At 40.1% G+C, this 23927-nt stretch overlaps 1 pseudogene; it reads left to right on the top strand.

Moving 5' to 3' along the window:
• Positions 1 to 16080, top strand: part of LOC110145884 (UDP-glucuronosyltransferase 3A1-like) — a 35326-nt pseudogene extending 19246 nt beyond the window's left edge.
• The last annotated feature ends 7847 nt before the right edge of the window (positions 16081 to 23927 follow it).

Here is a 23927-nt window from a genome sequence, read left to right as displayed (position 1 = left end):
CCCTGAGTCAGGAAGATCCTCTGGAGAAGAGAATGTCTGCCCTCTCCAGTTTTGTTGCCTGGAGAATTCCATGGAAAGAGGAGCCTGGTGGGCTATAGTTCCTGGGGACACCACACCGTGTCATCTTGTAATCTTTTTCAATGAATCCAACTTAATTTCAGATAGGATTAATGTTCTACTTTTGAGGACTTTGTACTTCCTATTTTGAATTTCTCCCTGATATTTGGCAATCATTCTTTATGTAGAATCTTTAAAAAAAATATAATAGAGGATAATTTCAGCTAATCACCGTCACTCAATGTTGATTCTAAAGAGCAGGTAGAGATCTGCATATTGCTAATGAATTATCAACCTTGTTGGCCTTCTTTAAGTGGGCTGACGTGGTGTAGTGTTGTACAGGTTATGGGTTTGCTGAGCCATTGATTCTTTCAGTCCTTTGCTAGACTAGGAGGCCCATGGGTCTTCAAAACACCTGGCCACAGACTTTCTTGTCTATTTCTCCCTGTGCTATACAAAAAGGATCATTTTCTGTGCAGGCAATGATGGAAAAACCATGATGGAGAATAGTTCCTGGAATAGGGTAATAAATGAGTCTTAATTTCCTGTCAGTAAAAATTGAGCATTAACTTCTATAAATACCCTGGTAAGCATAAAGTGGAAAGACTGTTAACAAGTTTCAAACAAAGTTTCATTTTTGTTTGTTCTAAATCATTTAACTTTACATTAGAAGGATATAAATCTCATATTCAGTTTAGAATTTGTATTCTAATATTAGTATCAGGAAGTTCCTTGTGTGAGACAAGCTATCAGATGCAGGATTTATAAGATGGTTTTAAAAAAAGCAAAATCATCATCAGTATTGATGGACTCTGTCATGAGGTTACTTTCACAGCTTGGCTGGAAAACAAGACAGTTGCTCATAAGTCAGTATACAGATGAAAATAAAACAGAACATCACAGAATATATCAAATAGACATGGAACCATGAGATTTGCTACAGTCAGTGATGGCTCCCGAAGCAGAAGGACCTTGAATTGGCATGATGGTGGGTGAATTTGGTTTGGTCAAAGAAAGGAGAAGGGAAGAAGTGAGTATATTTTAGGAAGTAGAAACACCTGGACCAGAGTGATAAAATAGAGGATATTTCTTGGACAGCAGTGAAATTGGTGGGTAAAAATAGGCTGTCAGATATGGTCTTTCTTAACTGGGATGTTTTCTTTGAGTTGAAGATTATCCTAAATATTGTGATATTAAGACCTCCAGTGAGTATTTGTTATTAATGTTTTTTCTTACAGAAAAGAATCTGAACATTGTAAATTTAATGGAAATACTTGGGACTTGATGCAGCCATTTGCTAAGGAGACGTGATCATTGATTCCTTAAAGAATGAGAACTTCGACCTGATAGTTGTTGATGCCTTTGACTTCTGTTCATTTCTAATTGCTGAGAAACTTGAGAAGCTGTTTGTGTCCATTCTTCCCACATCAGTTAGCAGACTGGACATTGGGCTGCCAAGCCCCTTGTCTTATATTCCAGTATTCCAGTCTTTCCTAACTGACCATATGGACTTCTGGGGTAGAGTGAAGAATTTTCTGATGTCATTTGTTTTCTCTGTGGAGCAATGGCAAATACACTCTACCTTTGACAACACCATCAAGGAACATTTCCGGGAAGGTTCTAAGCCAGTTTTATCTCATCTTCTAAAGAAAGCAGAGCTGTGGTTTGTTAATTCTGACTTTGCCTTTGAATTTGCTTGGCCTCTGGTTCCCAACACTGTGAATGTTGGAGGCTTAATGGTCAAACTGTTAGACCAGTACCACAGGTAAATAAAAACCCGAGAGTGTGAATTTCATGCAGAGATCTTCAGTGCAGAATTGGTATCTGCTCCTGCCACTGGGATCTTGGGATTTAAGTAGAGTGAGAGAGGAAAAACACCCTAGTATAAATCTTTTAATTGTTTAATTTTGTATTTTATTTTTCTGTTGTAAGACACTTAATATGAGATTTACCCTCTTAACAAGTGTTTAACAGTGCAACGCATTATTATTGACTATAGGTGCCATGCTATATAGCAGATTTCTAGACCCTATTCTTTCTGCTTCACCGAAACCCTGCCTCCATTGAAAAGTAGCTACCCATTTCCCCTTCCTCCAGTCCCTGGAAACCAGCTTCCACTCTTTGAGTCTATGAATTTGGTTATTTTAGATACTTTATATAAGTGAAATCCTGCAGTATTTGCCCTTTTGTGACTGACATTTCATTTAGCATAATGTCCTCAAGTTTCATTCATGTTTACACATATTAAAAAATTTCCTTGTTTACAAAGCTTTCACAAGCTAATTGTATGTTTATACTGTTGTTGTTCAGTCACCAGGTCATGCCCAACTCTTTGTGACCCCATGGACTGAAGGCAGATCGAAAGCAGAAGGAGAAGAGTGCTTACACTACAGAGGATGTTTATACTACATATTCTTTAACCATTCGTCTTTTGATGGACATTTTAGGTTGTTTCCACATCTTGGCTATTGTGTATAGTGCTTCAGTGAACATGGGAATATAGATATCTCTTTCAGATCTTAATTCCCATTTGTTTATGTATATACACAAAACTAGGATTGCTGGATTAGTTTATTAGTTCTACTTTTAAGTTTTTGATGATTCTCTGTATTATTTTACATAGCGACTGCACAGTTTTGCATTCCTGACAATGTAAGTGTTGCAACTGTCCCACATCCTCAACATATGTTGGTTAATATATGCTTTATGTATTTAGGTGGAAGATCCCCCATGGAGAAGGAAATGGCAACCCACTCCAGTATTCTAGTCTGGGAAATCCCATGGACAGAGAATCCTGGCAGGCTACAGTCCATGGGGTTGCAAAGAGTCGTACACGACTTAGTGACTAAACAACCAAACAACAACCTCATGTTGGGTGGATAATTGTTGTATCTTCTTTTTGGATTTATTCCTCGATCATTATGTGATGTCCTTCTTTTTCTCTTATTATAGTCTTTGTTTTAAAGTCTATTTTGTCTGATGTAAGTATTGCTACCCTGGTTTTCTTTTGATTTCCATTTGCATAGAATACCTATTTCCATTCCCTCACTTTCAGTCTGTCTGTGTTTTTAGATCTGAAGTAAGTCTCTTATAGGAAGAATATATATGGGTCTTGTTTTTGTATCCATTCAGCCACTCTGTGTCTTTTATTTGGAGTATTTCATTCATTTACATTTAAAGTAATTATTGATAGGTATGTACTTATTGATATTTTGGTAATTGTTTTAGGGTTGTTTTTGTAGTTTTTTGTTCCTTTCTTCTTCTTTTGTTCCCTTCTTATATGATTTGATGACTATCTTTAGTGTTATGTGTAAATTTCTTACTGTTTATGTGTGTATCTATTATAGATTTTTGATTTGTGATTACCATGAGGTTTGTATATAGCAATCCATTTATATATGTGATTATTTTAAGCTGCTAGTCTTAATTTCAAATGCATTTTATCAAGTCTGCTTTTTACTCCCTCTCCCCTCATAACTGCTTTTTTGCAATATATTTTACTTCTTTTTTGGTTTTATGTATATCTTAACTGCTTGTTGTGGAAATAGACAATTTTACTACTTTTGTTCTTTAGTATTCATACTCGCTTTGCATGTGGTTGATTTACTACCTTTACTGTGTATTTACTTTCACCAATGTGTTTTTCCTTTTGTAATTTACATGTTTCTATTTGTGGCCTATTCCTTTCTGTTTAGAGAGGCCCCTTTAACATTTCTTGTAACACTAGGTTGGTGGTGCTAAACTCTCTTAGCTTTTTGCTTGTCTGTAAAACTTGATTTCTCCATCAAATCTAAATGAAAGTATTCTTGTTTGTAGGTTTTTCCCTTTCATCACTTTAAATATGCTGTGCCACTCCCTTCAGGCTTGTAGAGTTTCTGCTGAAAATCAGCTGATACCGTTATGGGAGTTCCTTTGTACATAACTTGTTGCTTTTCCCTGGATGCATTTATTATTCTCTCTTTAACTTTTGCCATTTTAATTACAGTGTGCATTGGTATGGTCCTCTTTGGGTTTATCCTGTTTGGGACTCTCTGTGATTCCTGTACCTGGATGTCTATTTCATTTCCCAGGTTAAGGAAGTTTTCAGCTATTATGTCCTCATAAATATTCTCTGCCCCTTTCTCTCTCTCTTTTCCTTCTGGACCCTTATAAAGGGTTAGTATGTTTGATATTGTCCCCAAGGTCTCTCAAACTGTCTTCATTTCTTTTTATTCTTTTTTCTTTCCTGTTCAGCTTCAGTGATGTCCATTACTCTGTCTTCCAGTTCACTGATCCATCCCTCTGTATCATCTACTCTGTCAGTCCCTTCTAGTGCATTTTTCACTTCAGTTAGTGTATTTTTCACCTCTATTTGGTACTTCTTCATATTTTCTAACTTTTTGTTAAAAACTTCTAACTTCTTAGTTTGTTTATCCATTCTTCTGCTGAATTCTTTGATCATCTCTATGATCATCATCTTGAATTCTTTTCTTTATTTTGGTAGATTGCTATATTTCACTTAAGTATCTTATTTATTAATACTTGCTTGGATCATATTCTTCTGTAACTTCATTTTGCCTAATTTGCTATTTTAATTTCTATGTACTTGTTAGGTTGGTTACTTTTCCTGACCTTGGAGAAGGGATCTTTTATAGGAATCATCCTATATGTCACAGCGGTGCACACCCCCTCACCCTGCTTACCAGAGCTATATTTTCTAGGACTGCCCTTTGTTTGGGCTGTATGGATTCTCATGTTGTGGCAGGTTGACTACTGTGGATGCTCTGGTAGGTGTGAGTTGACTCTGGTCCAGTTGGTTGCCAGGCCTTGCTTTGTGGGGCAGTTGGCAAGCTGCTGGTTGGCAAGGTTGGGTCATGATGCCACTGACTGCAGAACCCCAGGATATCCTGGAGCTAATTCTGGCTGACTGGCCACAACCACCTCTTTTTAACTTCCAGTGAAAGTCCCAGTCAAAGCAGTAAGACCAAAAAAGAAAAAAAAAGGAACAAAAATCAAATATATTAGGAAGGAAGAAATGAAACTGTTTTTATTCACAGATAACAGGATGGTCCATGTAAAAATCCAGAAAAGTCAAGAAAAAACTCCTGGAACTAATTAGTAATTATAGCAATGTCACAGAATATATGGTTTTTTTTTTTTTTTAGAATATATGTTTAATGTACAAAACCAAGCCATTTCCTATACACTAGCAATGAACAGAGGAAATGTGAAATTTAAAACATAATATTATATATTGTGTGCTTGCTCAGTTATGTCCGACTCTTTGAAACCCCATAAACTGTAGCCCACCAGGCCGCTCTGTCCATGGGATTATTCAGGCAAGAATAATCGTTTTCCTTCTCTAGGGAATCTTCGTGACCCAAGGATTGAACTTGCATCTTCTGTATCATCAGGCAGATTCTTTACCACTGCACCACCTATATTAGCATTCTGCAGAATGAAATACTTAAAAATAAATCTAATAAAATATATACAAAATTTATATGAGAAGACATGCAAAACTCTGATAAAAAAATCAAAGAACTAAATAAATGGAGAGATACTCCATGTTAATGGATAGGAAGACTCAATGTTGTCAAGATGTCAGTTCTCTTCAGATTGATCTAAAGATTCATTGTAAATCACAATCAAAACCTCAGTAAGTTATTTTGTGAATATTGACAAACTGATCCTCAAATTTGTATGGAGAGGCTAAAAGCTTGAAGAGCTAATGCAATATTGAAGACAGAACAAAGTTGACGAACTGACATTACTCAACTTTGCCACTTACTGTGAAGGACAGTAATCAAGACAGTGTGGTCTTAGAAAAAGAACAGACAAATAAGATGCACATGAATTTAGTCAACTGATCTTTGACAGTGGATTAAAGGCAATACCATGGAGAAAAGATACTTTCAACAAAAAGTGCTGGAGCAACTGGACATTCACATGCAAAAAAAATGAATCTAGACCCAGATCTTCTCTGCTTAACAAAAATTAACTAAAAAATGGATCAATATACCTAAATATAAAATGGAAAAGTATAAAATGCCTAGAAGATAATATAGGAAAAAATCTAAATGAAATAGAGTCTGGTGATTACTGTTTAGACATAAAACCTAGGATATATTCTATGAAAGAAAGAGTTAATAAGTACTTTAAAAGAGTTGATAAGTATGTTAAACTGAAATTTATCTGTCCTGAGAAAGATCTTGTCAAGAGAATCAGGAGAGAAACCGCAGATTAGAAATAAATATTTGCCGAAAACCTACCTGGTAAAGAGTGATGTTAAGAATATACAAAGAATACTTAGAACTCAGCAACACACAAAAAATAAATTAAAAAATGTCCACAGACCTTAACAGATACCTCAACAAAGAAGCTATACAGGTTTCTAAAAAGACTAAGAAGGAGACTTACAGCAGAATATTCTCCCAGCATGTCTACCTCAGTCCCCAGAAGGCCCACCGGGCCCAAATGGGCCCGGACAGCCGGCTACAGTCCCCCAGGCTCTAGCTCCTCTGATCTGACATTGGAATACTCCTGAATGCCCATATCTGCCTGGACCTAGAATGAGAGTTGAGGATGCCTCTGGTACTGGGATCATGTTTTCATTGAAGAAAGAGATTCCCACCACTTCAACTTTCCTCTTCCATAAAACATTGTTATACATGAAAGCTCTGGGTCTAGACATTGGTGCTGCAGTCTTAAGTACCTCATGTGCAATGTGCACCATCATGGTGGCTGGTTACCTAAAGCTCTCTTCACATCCATTTGTGAATATTTAAAGTATTTATATGGGAAAATGTGTCCCAAGGTTTCATAAAAATTTCTTCAAGGCCATCTATCCAGAGGATCTGAGCATGGTGCAGAGGGCACTGAGCTGTCTTAGAGGCTACGAGAACAGTTTCAAGACAGTAAACTCTGTTAACAGGAGAGTATGTTCAGTAAATAGATGATTTTCATTTTTTGGCTGTCTAGGCTTTCATTGACAACATTATTCACCTCCTTTCTTTTCGTACCTCTCTGCAGGAACTTGAGAATTTCATTGCCAAATTTGGAGACTCTGGTTTTGTCCTTGTGGCCTTGGGCTCCATCGTGAGCAGATATCAGTCTCAGGAGATTCTCAAGGAGATGAATGCTGCCTTTGCTCATCTCCCTCAAGGGGTGATATGAAAGTGTAAGCCTTCTCATTGGCCCAAAGTTTGGCAGCAAATGTAAAAATCATGGATTGGCTTCCTCAGAATGACCTCTTGGGTAAGGACTTTCCAAGTCTACTTCTCTCGCCCTTATGTATCTTTGGGGTTCATTAGGGCTCTGACCTCTAGTTAGGCAATCCTATTAGCATGAGAAGAAGCGGCTGATAAAGGAAGTAAGTATTCCAAGGAGTGGAACAGCCAACTGGAGTTGTTGAGAAATCAGGCTATACCTCAAAAATGCCCCAAACAGCATTTCCTCTTCTTTTCCATTTCTGATACCTGCAGTCAGAAGTGATATCACTTTCAGTTTATTTTGACCATACCTTATCGGGCACTAAAGAGGGGTGCTCAAACACAATCCAAAATGATTTTTCCAACAGTTTGTCTGAGAACTCATATAAGGGGGCACATTGTCACTGTTTCCCATGGTCTCTTGAGCCCTTGTTCAGCCAGAGTTTTTTGTTCAAATGCTCAGTTGCTACGTCATGTCCAACTGTTTGCAATTCCAAAGACTGCAGCATGCCAGGTTCCTCTGCCCTCTACTATCTCCCAGAGTTTTCTCAAATTCATGTCCATTGACTTGGTGATACTATTGATCTACCCTCTGCATTCTCCTTATCAGCCATGTGCCATTATACAAACATGTATCCAATACATATTGATACATTCTCCTTAGTACCACAGGTGTGAGCAACTCATACCTTTACAAAGTTGATGCTGGTGGTGTCTGAAGGGTGTACCATAATATCTACATGCCAAACTGAGTAATCTCATAGCTGGTTATTTGGTTCATCAAATCCTTTGGTAGTAGAGAGCTCATTACATTCAAAAAGGTTTTCTTTGTCTCTATACTGTTTTTTTTGGATACTCCTCACTGTTAGACTGACTGAATCAGAGGGTCATAGCCAAAATTGTGGTTCAAAAACATATTGGGGAATTTACAAGATAGAGAGTTCTGAACATTGAATTAAGAAGGCGTGGAGTAGGGAAAAGAAGTCCCCCTTCCAAAGAAACCAAGTGGATTCTGATTCACATCCCTATTGAGAGGCAGAGTTTGAAATGAACTCTTCATTAACACTTGTTTTAGTTTTCTCTCAATAAGGGTGCAGGCTCAAAAATGACAGAATGATCTCAGTTTGTTTCCAGTACAAACCATTCAATATCACAGTAATCCAAGTTTATGCCCCAACTACTAATGCCAAAGAAGCTAAAGTTGAACAATTCTATGATAACCTGCAAGAATTTCTAAAACTAACACCAAACGAAGATGTCCTTTTCATCTTAGGTGATTGAAATGCAAAAGTAGGAAGTCAAGAGATACCTGGAGTAACAGGCAAGTTTGATCTTGAAGTACAAAATGAAGCAGGGCAAAGGATAACACAATTTTGTTAAGAGAACGCACTGGTCATAGTAAACACCCTCTTCCAGCAACACAAAAGACAACTCTGCACATGGACATCAGCAGATGGTCAATACCAAAATCAGATTGATTATATTCTTTGCAGCAGCTGAAGATGGAGAAGATCTGTACAGTCAGCAAAAACAAGACTGGGACCCGACTGTGGCTCAGATCACAAACTCCTTATTGCCAAATTCAGTCTTAAATTGAAGAAAGTAGGGAAAACAACTAGGCCATTCAGGTATCAGTTCAGTTCAGTTCAGTTCAGTCGCTCAGTCATGTCTGACTCTTTGCGACTCCATGAATCGCAGCACGCCAGGCCTCCCTGTCCATCACCAACTCCCGGAGTTTACTCAAACACATGCCCATTGAGTCAGTGATGCCATCCAGCCATCTCATCCTCTGTCATCCCCTTCACCTCCTGCCCCCAATCCCTCCCAGCATCAATCAAATCCCTTATGATTATACTGTGGAAGTGACAAATAGATTAAAGGGACTAGGTCTAATAGAATGCCTGAAGAACTATAGATGGAGGTTCATGACATTGTATAGGAGACGGTGATCAAAAGCATCCCCAAGAAAAAGAAATGCAAAAAGGCAAAATGGTTATATGAGGAGGACTTACAAATAGCTGAAAGGCAAAGGAGAAAAGGAAAGGTATATCCAACTGAATGTAGAATTCCAAAGAAAAGCAAGGAGGGATAAGAAAGCCTTCCTCAGTGATCAGTGCAAAGAAATAGAAGAAAACAATAGAAAAAGAAAGACTAGAGAGCTCTTCAAGAAAATTTGAGATACCAAGGGAACATTTCATGCAAAGATGGGCGCAATAAAGGACAGAAATAGTATGGACCTAAGAGAAGCAGAAGATATTAAGAAGCGATTGCAAGAATACACAGAAGAACTGTACAAAAAAGATGTTTGACTCAGATAACCACAATGGTGTGATCTCTCACCTAGAGCCAGACATCCTGGAATGTGAAGTCAAGTGGGCCTTAGGAAGCATCACTAGAACAAAGCCAGTGGAGGTGATGGAATTTCAGTTGAACTATTTCAAATCTTGAAAGATGATGCTGTGAAAGTGCTGCACTCAATATGTCAGCAAGTTTGGAAAACTCAGCAGTGGCCACAGGACTGGAAAAGGTCAGTTTTCATTTCAATCCCAAAGAAGGGCAATACCCAAGAATGTTCAAACTACCACACAATTGCACTCATTTCACATTCTAGCAAAGTAATGCTCAGAATCCTTCAAGCTAGGCTTCAACAGTACATGAACCAAGAACTTCCAGATGTTTAAGTTGGATTTGGAAAAGGCAGAGGAACCAGAGATCAAATTGCCAACATCTGTTGGATCATAGAAAAAGCAAAAGAGTTCCAGAAAAATATCTACTTCTGCTTCATTGATTATGCTAAAGCCTTTGACTGTGTGGATCACAGCAAACTGCGAAAAATTCTTAAGGAGATGGGAATATCAGACCACCTTACCTGCCCCCCTGAGAAACCTGTATGCAGGTCAAGAAGCAACAGTTAGAACCAGACATGGGACAACAGTCAGTCAGTCAGTTCAATCACTCAGTCGTGTCCGACTCTTTGCGACCCCATGAATTGCAGCACACCAGGCCTCCCTGTCCATCACAAACTCCTGGAGTTTACTCAAACTCATGCCCGTCGAGTCAGTGATGCCATCCAGTCATCTCATCCTCTGTCATCCCCTTCTCCTCCCGCCCCCAATCCCTTCCAGAATCAGGGTCTTTTCCAATGAGTCAACTCTTCACATGAGGTGGCCAAAGTATTGGAGTTTCAGCTTCAGCATCAGTCCTTCCAATGAACACCCAGGACTGATCTACTTTAGGATGGACTGGTTGGATCTCCTTGCAGTCCAAGGGACTCTCAAGAGTCTTCTCCAACACCACAGTTCAAAAGCATCAATTTTTTGGCGCTCAACTTTCTTCACAGTCCAACTCTCACATCCATACATGACCCCTGGAAAAACCATATCCTTGACCAGACAGACGTTTGTTGGCAAAGTGTCTCTGCTTTTTAATATGCTATCTAGGTTGGTCATAACTTTCCTTCCAAGGAGTAAGCATCTTTTAATTTCATGACTGCAGTCACCATCTGCAGTGGTTTTGGAGCCCCCCAAAATAAAGTCTAACACTGTTTCCACTGTCTCCCCATCTATTTCCCATGAGGTGATGGGACCAGATGCCATGATTTTAGTTTTCTGAATGTTGAGCTTTAAGCCAACTTTTTCACTCTCCTCTTTCACTTTCATCAAGAGGCTTTTTAGTTCCTCTTCACTCTCTACCATAAGGGTGATGTCATCTGCATATCTGAGGTTATTGATATTTCTCCCAGCAATCTTGATTCCAGCTTGTGCTTCTTCCAGCCCAGCGTTTCTCATGATGTACTCTGCATATAAGTTAAATAAGCAGGGTGACAATATACAGCCTTGACATACTCCTTTTCCTATTTGGAACCAGTCTGTTGTTCCATGTCCAGTTCTAACTGTTGCTTCCTGACCTGCATACAGGTTTCTCAAGAGGCAGGTCAGGTGGTCTGGTATTCCCATCTCCTTCAGAACTTTCCACAGTTTATTGTGATCCACACAGTCAAAGGCTTTGGCGTAGTCAATAAAGCAGAAATAGATGTTTTGCTGGAACTCTCTTGCTTTTTTGATGATCCAGTGGATATTGGCAATTTGATCTCTGGTTCCTCTACCTTTTCTAAAACCAGCTTGAACATCTGGAAGTTCTCGGTTCACGTATTGCTGAAGCCTGGCTTGGAGAATTTTGAATATTACTTTATTAGCGTGTGAGATGAGTGCAATTGTGTGGTAGTTTGAGCATTCTTTGGCATTGCCTTTCTTTGGGATTGGAATGAAAACGGACCTTTTCTAGTCCTGTGGCCACTGCTGAGTTTTCCAAATTTGCTGGCATATTGAGTGCAGCACTTTCACAGCATCATCTTTCAGGATTTGAAATAGCTCAACTGGAATTCCATCACATCCAATAGCTTTGTTCATAGTGATGCTTTCTAAAGCCCACTTGACTTCACATTCCAGAATGTCTGGCTCTAGGTGAGTGATCACGCCATTGTGATTATCTGGGTCATGAAGATCTTTTTTGTACAGTTCTTCTGTGTATTCTTGCCACCTCTTCTTAATATCTTCTGCTTCCATTAGGTCCATACCATTTCTGTACTTCATTGAGCCCATTTTTGCATGAAATGTTCCCTTGGTATCTCTAATTTTCTTGAAGAGATCTCTAGTCTTTCCCATTCTGTTGTTTCCCTCTATTTCTTTGCATTGATTGCTGAGGGAGGCTTTCTTATATCTCCTGGCTATTCTTTGGAACTCTGCATTCAAATGGGAATATCTTTCTTTTCTACTTTGCTTTTCGCTTCTCTTTTCACAGCTATTTGTAAGGCCTCCTCAGACAACCATTTTGCCTTTTTGCATTTCTTTTCCACAGGGATGGTCTTGATCCCTCTCTCCTGTACAATGTCACAGACCTCCGTGCATAGTTCATCAGGCTCTCTGTCTATCAGATCTAGTCCCTTAAATCTATTTCTCACTTCCACTGTATATTCATAAGGGATTTGATTTATGGCTCAAAGGAGGAAAGAAGTAGGTCAAGACTGTATATTGTCACCCTGCTTATTTAACTGATATGCAGAGTACATCATGTGAAATTTCAAGATGGATGCAGCAGAAGCTGGAATCAAGATTGCTGGAAGAAATATCAATAACCTCAGATATGCAGATGGTACCACTCTTATGGCAGAAAGTAAAGAGGAACTAAAGAGCCTCTTGATGAAGGTGAAAGAGGAGAGTGAAAAAGCTTGCTTAAAATTCAGCATTCAAAAAACCTCAGATGATGGCATCCGATCCCATCATGTCATGGCAAACAGATGGGAAACAGTGACAGACTTATTTTCTTGGGCTCCAAAATCACTGCAGATGGGGACTGCAGCCATGAAATTAAAAGATGCTTGCTCATTGGAAGAAAAACTATGACAGACCTTGGCAGTGTATTAAAAAGCAGAGACATCACTTTGCCTACAAATGTCCATATATGGTTTTTCCAGTAGTCATGTATGGATGTGAGAATTGTACTGTAAAGAAGGTTGAGCACTGAATAATTGATACTTTTGAACTGTGGTGTTGGAGAAGACTCTTGAGAGCCCCTTGGACTGCAAGCATATCAGTCAATCCTAAAGGAAATCAATCCTAAATATTCATTGGAAGGACTGATGCTGAAGCTGAGGCTCCGATACTTTGTCTACCTGATGCGAAGAGCCGACTTATTAGAAAAGACACTGATGCTGGGAAGGATTGAAGGCAGGAGGAAATGGGGCAACAGAGGACACGATGATTGTATGGTATCACCAACTTGATGGATATAAGTTTGAGCAAGCTGTGGGAGATGGTGAAGGACAGGGAAGCCTGGCATGCTGCAGTCCATGGCATCATTAAGAATTGTACGCCACTGAGTGACTGAACAACAACAAAAGTAAGGGTGAGGAGGGCATACAGGAACTGGAAATGATTAAATGTATGGTCCATTATTCCCCACCTTAGAGATTTCTCATAAAATTGAGGAGAAAATACTTGTAGTGGTAAGTTTTATAAATACCACATGAGTTGTTATGTCAATGATAGTGTTAAAAATTCAGATAAATGAGAAATGAATAGGTAGTGGAGAAGAGAGGGAGAGACCTAGAGAGCAAAAGATCAAGTCAGCTAAAGACAAAGAGACAGAAAGACAGAGAGAGAGAGAAACAGAGATGTAGAGAATGACTGTGGGAGAGAGTAATAGAGAGAGAACAGAGATGAGAAGCAAAGAGACACGGTAGAGATGGATGGATGGATGGATGGATGGATGAATAGGTGGGGGGAGGAATATGCCTTGCTTATCACTCTTCTCTGCAGCTTTCCTTGGGTTCTGAGTCTTAGATGGATTAGGGCTGAGGTAAAAAGTTTCTATACAGAGACAAGAGCAGAATCTGTGTCTTAGAATATTCAGGATGGGGAACACATGTAAATCCATGGCTGATTCATGTCAATGTATGGCAAAAACCACTACAATATTGTAAAGTAATTAGCCTCCAACTAATAAAAATAAATAGAAAAAAAAAGAATATTCACTCTTGAATGTGTCCTGAGATAAGTCAGTAAATTCATTTTTTCTTCACAGCATGTTGAGATCCCTTTTTACATTCTTTTTGCCCTTGTTGCTTGTTGTCCTGAAACTTTTCATCCTGAGGTGTCCCTCTCTCTTTCTAATCTGCAACAGCGCACCCTCGCATCCACCTTTTTGTCACCCAAGGTGGGATGAACAGTGTCATGGAGGCCATCCACCTTGGCATGCCCATGGTGGGGATTCCTGTCTTTGCAGACCAGCATGAAAATGTGCTCCAAGTAGAAACCAAAAAGTTCTGTGTCTCTATCCAGTTAGAGCAGATGAAGGCCGAGACATTGGCTCTGAGGATGAAGCAAGTCATGGAAGACAAGAGGTGTGCAGCTCTTGGGGCTTGTGGTTCATTAATGCTTGATGGGGGTGTAAGCCATGATGGGCACCACGTGGGTCTTAGTGCAGTAAAAGCTGAAACTTCCAGGACAAAGAATAATATTGGTGTACTTTTACATGTTAGCATTTTCAAACTAAGCATGGGTCTTTACATGCAGGAATCAATTTGAACTTTTCAAGCAGACTCAATTGGACAGTGGCAAGACCAGGCCAACAATTTTCCTTGAAAGGAAGTCTTTTGTGCCTATGGTAGAAAGTGTGTGTGTGCGTGTGTGTGTGATACAAGGTCTCTAAGAATTCTGTTAACACCTCCCCTCTGTCTCTTGTTGACAGGTACAAAGCTGCCGCAAAGGCCGCCAGCATCATCAGTTGCTCGCAGCCCCTGACCCCCGCCCAGCGGCTGGTGGGCTGGATCGACCACATCCTCCAGACAGGGGGTGAAGCCCACCTCAAGCCCCATGCCTTCCAGCAGCCGTGGCATGAGCAGTACCTACTGGACGTCCTCTTGTTCCTGCTGGTGGTCACCCTGGGCACCGCGTGGCTCTGTGGGAAGCGGCTGGGCCTGGTGGCCAGGTGGCTGTGTGGGGCCAGGAAGCTGAGAAAGGCCTGAGGCCGAATGGAGCCTTAGAGAGGGTGTGCTGGGGAGCCACTGGCTCTTTGAAGTCTTTCCCCAGCACTGTCCTTGCTTCCTCCCCTTCACTTTTACTTGATGATAGAACACCCATTTCCCCTACTTTTTGTCTCTGTTTAGAAATCTTTATGAAGAACTCTTGGGGTGCTTTTTAAAGATACTGTGACAGAGAATATATCACATGAAATTTACCATTTTAATCATTAAGTAGTAGTTCAGTGGCATGAAGTACATTCACACAGCTGCACAAACATCATTACCCTCCAATTCTAGAACTCTATTCATCTTTCCAAACTAACAATCCACACAAGTTAAATGATACCACCACCACCCCCCCCCCCCACCCTGGTTCCCTTAACCACCATCACGGTTCTAGCAGCCCATGTCTACTCTTGTGTCTGAATCTGCACTTGAGCTTCTGGATTGCCCCTGACCAAGGGATGCCTCTCCTCAGCCCAGCCTGCTCCCTCCTCCATTGTGATTCCTGCACATGGTGCTCTGAGGACCCAGCCTCCCTGTTCAGGAGCCTTCTCAGGCTCTTTCCCTGTTTCTCTTTCTTCCACTTTTCATAAAGCTCACACGAGCTGTTTGGTCGGTTCTTCCTTGTCGGCCTTCCTCCTGCATTTCCTTTTCGTCTCTCCTCACAGCTCAGGAGGCCTGGCCTCTGTCCTGCAGGTTGGCGGGGACACCCCGTGAGGACTTGGTGCCCTCCTGCGCAGAGCACCTCCTTCACTGTCAGGCCTGGAGCCTGCCTTTGGTCCACAGCTGAGGCCACCTGCTGCCCCTGTTTCAGTGTTCCGTCCTCAAGATTCCCAACTTGAATAATTAGGGTCACGAAAACCTAAGTGGAGAAATGGAACCTCACTGCAAGGCTTGGGGGCCTTAGGTCCAGGAGCCGTGGCTGCCCAAACCTCTTGATTTAGGAAACATTCCATCCGCCATCCCACTTAGCAAAGAACATCTCTACATGTGGTAAACGCTTGGGGATGACATTCAGTTCCTAGTAACAGAAGCTAGAAAAAGAGTGGCTTAAACACTCTGGAGTTTTAAAGTGTTTTTAATTTCCTGGACACAGCCTGGAGACAGGTGGTGGAGGGCTGGTATGGAGACTCATCCTGCTGTCTGTAGCTTAAAAAAAATTTTTTTTTTGAACACCTGTCCTGTACTGTTCTACCAAGTTGCCTCTCTGGTTTATTGCTCTCATGAAATATTTTCCCTTTGGGGATCCTGTCTTCCTGTTTCCTTTTGCATTCTGAAATGGAATTAAATTCCTCCTTAAAAGCTTCATTGTGTGGTATCCAGTGGATTAAAACATGATGAAGAAAATGTTAGAAACAAGAGATGGCCCCGGCAACTACAGTTTTGGGTTGCTTAATTCTGGTTTTTTTTTTTTTCCATTTATTTTTATTAGTTGGAGGCTAATTACTTTACAACATTGCAGTGGTTTTTGTCATACATTGAAATGTAATTCTGGGTTGTTAGTCACATCTCAAGATAGTTCAAAGGAAAACATGAAGCAGTTACTACAAATGCTCCCTGCAGAGATAGGAAAAGACCCACAGCTGCCAATGTTGGGATGGGGTCTGCCTGGATGTATGGAGAACTGGGTGCCCGGTGTCTGCCCAGGTCTGTGAGGGAGTCCCACACAGTCAGAATCATGTGAGATGCAGGAGTGAGTGTGTCTGTGTGTGTGAGAAATAAGGTTATATTTCTACAGTTCTCAACGAGATCTCGTAAACTGGTCTCTGGCATAAATTCCTTGAGGGACAGACATGCAGCCCTCACTGGATTGTCCATGGAATGAATGACCAGGGTTTTGTTCCCCTCATAGGCAACACAGGGACCTAAGGATGAGGCTCCCTGGCTGGTAACTCCCTCTTTCCTGCTCTCACCACAAAATCCTCCCTGACGATCAGGTAACTCAGTGAAGCTGACACTTTCTGCTGCTTTCTAGGCTTTGTCTCAGTCCAGGAAATCTGATCAATAGCAGCCAGTGAGCCAGAATGAGGCCTCTAGCTTGTTCCCTTCAAGTATCCTCCGCAGGGCTGGCTGCCAGCTTGGCCTTGATAGCATGGAAGTCTGATCTCATCACTCTCTGATCACAGTCCTTTGTTGGCTCCCATTGCAGAGAATGCACGGTCTCTGTGATCTCTTTCTGGCAACTGCAGCAGGCACATCTTGAAAATCCTGAAATAGACCCACTGAATATTCTGTTGATTTTTGACAAAAGTGTGAAGACAATTCAATGGAAAAAGAAAAATCTTTTCAGCAAACTGTACTGGAACAATTATATATCTGAATGGGGTTTGGCCTTAATTTAATATACACAAAGAATATTTTTTATAAATGTATTTCATTGAGGCATAGTTGATTTACAGTGTTGTGTTAATTTCTGCTGGACATCAAAGTGGCTATTTATTTATGTATATATGTGTGTATATATATGTATATATTCTTTTTCATGGTCTTTTCCATAATAGTTTATCACAGGATATTGAATATAGTTCCCTGTTCTAGGCAGTAGGACCTTGTTGTTTATCCTTTCTATATATGTAATAGTTTGCATCTGCCAATTCCAAACTCCTGATTCCTCTCTTCCCCAACCCTGCATGCCCCTACCCTCTTTGAAAACTATGTCTTCCTCTGTGTCTGTGAGTCTGTTTCTATGACAGGTTTGTTTGTGTTGTATTTCAGATTTTGCATATAGGTGGGATCATATGGCATTTTTTTCTTTGTCTTTCTGACTTGCTTCACTTAGTATGATAATCTCTAGTTTCATCCATGTTGCTGCCAATAGCATTATTTCATTTGTTTTTATGGCTGAGCAGTATCCCATTGTATATATGTACTGCATCTACTTATCCATTCATCTGTCAAGAGACATTTTGGTTGTTTCCTGTGCTAGCTATTATGCATAGTGCTGCTATGAACATAAGGGTACATGTATCTCACAAAAGGATTTTGACTGGACTTCATACCACACAAAATGAACTCAAAGTGTATCAAAAAGACCTAAACATAAATGCTGAGAGTATAAAAGTTCCAAAAGAAAGTCTTTGTAGTGTAGGTAGTTATTGAATTACGACTCTTATTCAAAACGCTGACAACACCAATAGTTCGCAAGGAGATAGGGCTACTGGAATCCATATGTTTCACTGCTGATGAGAACCTAAAGTGACGCAGCCACTTAGGAAAATTGTTCTACAAATTCCCAAACCGTTAAGCATCCACTTACCATTTGACTGAGCCATTCCAATTCCAGGTATTTATTTAAGTTAAATAAAAACATGTGTCCACCTGAAAACCTGAACATAAATATTCACAGTGGCTTTATTTGTAACAGCTTCAGCTTAAGAAAATTGGTGAATGGATTAACACATTGTGGAACATCCATAAAAGAACTATGGCTCAGCAATAGAAAGGAAAATGTTACTGATGTACCCAACTATATGCATGAATCTCAAAATGATCTTGCTGAGCAAAAGAAGCCAGACTTCAAAGAAATATATATCCACATGATTCACTTATATAAATTCAAGAAAATGTAAACCAACCTCTGTTGAAAAAAGGTAGACTAATGGTTGCATGGGGCTATAGGCTGTGGGAGGGGGGACTGTAAATGGGATGATGGAAATGTTTTGTATCTTGAATTCAGTGGTGGCTTTGTAGCTGTGTACATCCATCAAAAGTGGATGCCATTTTTTATACACAGATTAGACTTTAAAATTGATTTGAAAGTCTCTATGGGTAATACATGTTTTTAAGTGTTTTTCTATTTGAGTACCTCAAATTTTAGTATTTGGGAGTTATTGTTGCATTCAAATATAACTGAAAATGCAAATACATTATAATTTCCAAATTTTGAAAAAGGAGGAGATATGTGTGTGCAAGAAGTAGGGCCATTTTCTGGAGAATCAGAGGACTAATTGTAAAAGCCTTGGTCATATTAGGGGTCAAGTTCACATACTCAGACCTAATCCATGTCTATTTTATGAGTGGATCCTGGGGTCTTCCATAATTATGACATAGAATTACACATTTGAGAAATTACAAGCACAGGAAAATATTTAATTTTGAGCTTTAATAGACAAACATGATATAAACTAAGAATTTATGCATTAAATACCTATTTTTAGAGGTTCATTTTAAGATTCTGAGATGAAGTTCAAGATTTCACGTACATTTCCTTTCATTGTTGTTGTGATTACCTGTTTTTGTATCACCACCAGCTATGATCTCATATTGATACTTTTGTGTATTGATGTATACCAATGCTCTGTAGATGTGATTTTCCCTTATGTCAACTTCTTTTTTATAAAAAATTAATTAATTTATTTTAATTGGAGGCTAATTACTTTACAGTATTGTAGTGTTTTTTTTGCAATACATTGACATGAATCAGCCATGGGTGTACATGTGTTCCCCATCCTGAGCCCCCCTCCCACCTCCCTCCCCATCCCATCCCTCAGGGTCATCCCAGGGCACCAGCCCTGATCTCCCAGTCTCATGCATTGAACCTAGACTGGTGATCTATTTCACATATGGTAATATACATGTTTCAATGTTGTTCTCTCAAATCATGCCACCCTTGCCTTCTCCCACAGATTCCAAAAGCCTGTTCTTTACATCTGTGTTTCTTTTGCTGACTCGCATATAGGGTCATCATTACCATCTTTCTAAATTCCATTTATATGTGTTAATATGCTGTATAGGTGTTTTTCTTTCTGACTTACTTCACTCTGTATAACAGGCTCCAGTTTCATCCACCTCATTAGAACTGATTCAAATGCATTTGTTTTAATAGCTGAGTAATATTCATTGGTGTATATGTACCACAGCTTTCTTATCCATTCATCTGCTGATGGACATCTAGGTTGCTTCCATGTCCTGGCTATTATAAACAGTGCTGTGATGAACATTGGGGTACATGTGTCTCTTTCAATTCTGGTTTCCTTGGTGTGTATGCCCAGCAGTGGGATTGCTGGGTCATATGGCAGTTCTATTTCCAGTTTTTTAAGGAATCTCCACACTGTTCTCCATAGTGGCTGTACTAGTTTGCATTCCCACCAACAGTGTAAGAGGGTTCCCTTTACTCCACACCCTCTCCAGCATTTATTGCTTGTAGACTTTTGGATAGCAGCCATTCTGACAGGTGTGAGATGGTACCTCATTGTGGTTTTGATTTGCATTTCTCTGATAATGAGTGATGTTGAGCATCTTTTCATGTGTTTGTTGGTCATCTGTATGTCTTCTTTGGAGAAATATCTGTTTAGTCCTTTGGCCCATTTTTTTGATTCGGTCGTTTATTTTTCTGGAATTGAGCTGCAGGAGCTGCTTGTATATTTTTGAGATTAATCCTTATGTCTGTTGCTTCATTTGCTATTATTTTCTCCCATTCTGAAGGCTGTCTTTTCACATTGCTTATAGTTTCCTTCATTGTGCAAAAGCTTTTAATTTTAACTAAGTCCCATTTGTTTATTTTTGCTTTTGTTTCCATTACTCTGGGAGGTGGGTCATAGAGGATCCTGCCATGATTTATGTCAGAGAGTGTTTTGCCTATGTTTTCCTCGGAGTGTTATAGTTTCTGGTCTCACATTTAGATCTTTAATCCATTTTGGGTATTTTTGTGTATGGTGTTAGAAAATATTCTAGTTTCTTTTTTTTTTTACAAGTGGTTGACCAGTTTTCCCAGCACGACTTTTTTTTTTTTCTTTCTTTTTTTTTTTTTTTTATTAGTTGGAGGCTGATTACTTTACAATATTGTAGTGGTTTTTGTCATACATTGACAAGAATCAGCCATGGATATACATGTATTAAAAGCACGACTTGTTAAAGAGATTATCTTTTCTCCATTGTATATTCTTGCCTCCTTTGTCAAAGATAAGGTGTCCATAGGTGTGTGGATTTATCTCTGGGCCTTCTATTTTGTTACATTGATCTATATTTCTGTCTTTGTGCCAGTACCATACTGTCTTTTTTAAAATATAAATTTATTTATTTTAATTGGAGGCTAATTATTTTATAATATTGTATTGGTTTTGCCATATATTGACATGAATCCGCCACGGGTGTACATGTGTTTCCCATCCTGGACCCCCCTCCCACCACCCTCCCCATCCCATCCCTCTGGGTCATCCCAGTGCACCAGCCCCAAGCACCCTGTATCATGCATTGAACCTGGACTGGTGATTTGTTTCACATATGATAATATACATGTTTCAATGCCTTTCTCCCAAATCATCCCACCCTAGTCCTCTCCCACAGAGTCCAAAAGACTGTTCTATACATCTGTGTCTCTTTTGCTGTCTCGCATACAGGGTTATCATTGCCATCTTTCTAAATTCCATATATATGCCTTAGTATACTGCTTGAGAGTCCCTTGGACTGCAAGGAGATCCAACCAGTACATCCTAAAGGAGATCAGTCCTGGGTGTTCATTGGAAGGACTGATGCTGAAGCTGAAACTCCAGTACTTTGGCCACCTCATGTGAAGAGCTGACTCACTGGAAAAGGTCCTGATGCTGGGAGGGATTGGGGGCAGAAGAAGAAGGGGACGACAGAGGATGAGATGGTTGGATGGCATCACCAACTTGATGGACATGGGTCTGAGTAGACTCCGGGAGTTTGTGATGGACAGGGAGGCCTGGCATGCTGCGATTCATGGGGTCTCACAGAATCAGACGCGACTAAGCGACTGAACTGAACTGAACTGATACTGTATTGGTGTTTTTCTTTCTGGCTTACTTCACTCTGTATAATAGACTTGTCTTTGTGCCAGTACCATACTGTCTTAATGTATGTCAACCTTTCTTTGTTTTGTTTATCACAAGTTATTGCAAGGTGGTTACATTATTTATTTAAATGTTAACAACCAGTTATTCAAGTGAAAGGAAGTAAATGAAATGTATGTGGTCTTGCATAAACTTCTACTTAGTACAGGAGTTAACTTTTTCTGAAAAGCAGATTTTGTATTTTAAATAGTCTTCACATAAATGCGTTTAATGCAGGTCAACAATTTAATTCAACCAACACTGACTGATTTCATCTCTGTACAGTGTACTGTGCTGAGCACCTTGGAATGTGCAAAGATGACCCAGACTTTCCTGGCCCTCTAATGGCTCTCAGTCAGTTTCCCATTATCTTACTGATTAATTAAAAGGCAGATGTGTCTAGCATTGGTGGTGCATCTTATCTAACTGATTACTCCCTGATAGCTTATTAGTTTGGCTTAGTAATTTCGCACTAATTTCACTTTGTTGTGTTAGCCACTCAGTCGTGTCTGACTCTGCAACCCCATGGACTGTAGCCTGCCATGCCCCTACGTTCATGGAATTCTCCAGGCAAGGATACTGGAGTGGGTTGTCATGCCCTCCTCCAGGGGGAGCTTCCCAACCTAGGGATTGAACCTGGGTCTCCTGCATTGCAGGCAGATTCTTTACAATTGGAGCCTCCAGGGAAGCCCAATTTCACTTAGTGAAAGTCAAACGGACAGCTTAATGCCATGAGGTCACCTGCTGCAAGAAGAGGTATTTCCCAATGAAATGGATAGTGGTGTGCGGAGAAGACACTCAGAACTACCCTGCAGGGGAGGTGGAGAGCGCATCTAACTCTGTGAGAGAGTCAGTTCCTAGGTAGGTTGATAAGAAGTCTAGGGGTCCCCAAGGAGAGAGAGGTATGGGATATTCAAGGAGGAAGAAAGGACAAACTTTTTTACTTTTTTTCTCTACATTCCTTAGGATTATATAACAATAATGTATCCTGCCTGAGGACAGTCTCTGGCTAATTCTGTTATCTTAAAACATAAATTATGGGAGTAGGTCTGGTCTTTACAAGGATGTATCCTGCCTGAGGACAATCTTTGGATTAAACCTTCTAGCCAACTCTGTTATCTTAAAATGTAATTATGGGAGTGGGTCTGGTGAGGTCTTTGCAACCTCCAGACATTCTTTGGATTCATTGGAGAGTATATAACTCCATTGCTAACACTAGGAGGGGGGTACTCTTTTGCCCCCTTCTGATGCCTATGTCAGAGGCTTTCTCTATCTCCTTTATACTTTAATAAAACTTTATTACACAAAAGCTCTGAGCGATCCAGCCTCGTCTCTGGCCCCGGATTGAATTCATCTCCTCCGGAGGCCAAGAATCCCGCGTCTAATCATTCAGCAACAACCTTTCATCTGTCAGTGTCAGCACCAGCTTAGGGCTTCATCAGAGTCATGAACCACAGGCGGGGGTCCTCAGCATCTAACCCCAAAGACAGAAAAGGACTTATTTTCAAACAAGTGGCTTTTTTTTTTTTTGGCCCCTCAATTTATACCCTGCTGGAAATCCCCTCAACCAAGACAAGCTTTCATTAAAATCCAGAGAGAGCACACCCACTTGACCTCCAGGGTAATTTTGGGAAATTGACAAGGTAGATTTAGAGTCTACTCTAGAGACTGTAGAAATCAATGGCCACAGTTGCCCGAGAATACATATAATGTAAGATAAGAACAGATCTTCATGGTTCTAGTCTTCCATTCTTTGTGACACTTTATTACGGAAGCAAGAAAAGTGGCGGAGATGATGAAGATAGGAGAGATGCCATAGGTACAATGAGAAAGGACATAATTTAGGAGTTTTCTTTTCTAAACAGGGCCACTTCTCTGGAAAACTTACTGTTAGGGAACAAGTATAAAAAGAGATGAGAAGTGAAAAAAAGAGGAGAAAGAAAAAAACCAAAACAAAACAAAACACCAGGGATGGAAACAGTGGGAAATGACACCTTCTCTGTGTGTCTGTGAGAAGGTGGGAGAACTTTGAATCACCTGTAATTATACCTGCTTGCTCCCTTGGGTTGTAATTTTAAGTCTCACTTGATAATTAGACACTCTAGCAGCAAGTCATCTGGAGACAACAGAAGGGCAGGAAAGATTTGCCTAAAGAAGGAAGAGAATTTGCTTAACATTATCTTATAATACCTAGGAGGCAAGTTTTATGCCCTTCTAGAAACCAAACAGTTGCCAGTCAACTTCCGGCTGGCTTCTCTCCTAGGGTAAACAGCTCAGGCTTTGACAGTCACTGCATTTCCTAGGCAACAGAAGTGTAAACTCAAGAAAAGGCAGGGCCAGGATCACGATTGACAATGAGCTGAG

Source organism: Odocoileus virginianus, chromosome 14, assembly GCF_023699985.2.
Source record: "Odocoileus virginianus isolate 20LAN1187 ecotype Illinois chromosome 14, Ovbor_1.2, whole genome shotgun sequence".
Lineage (NCBI taxonomy): Eukaryota > Metazoa > Chordata > Mammalia > Artiodactyla > Cervidae > Odocoileus > Odocoileus virginianus.
The sequence above is the reverse complement of the archived record's forward strand: the minus strand, read 5'-3'. Positions and strand labels throughout refer to the sequence as shown.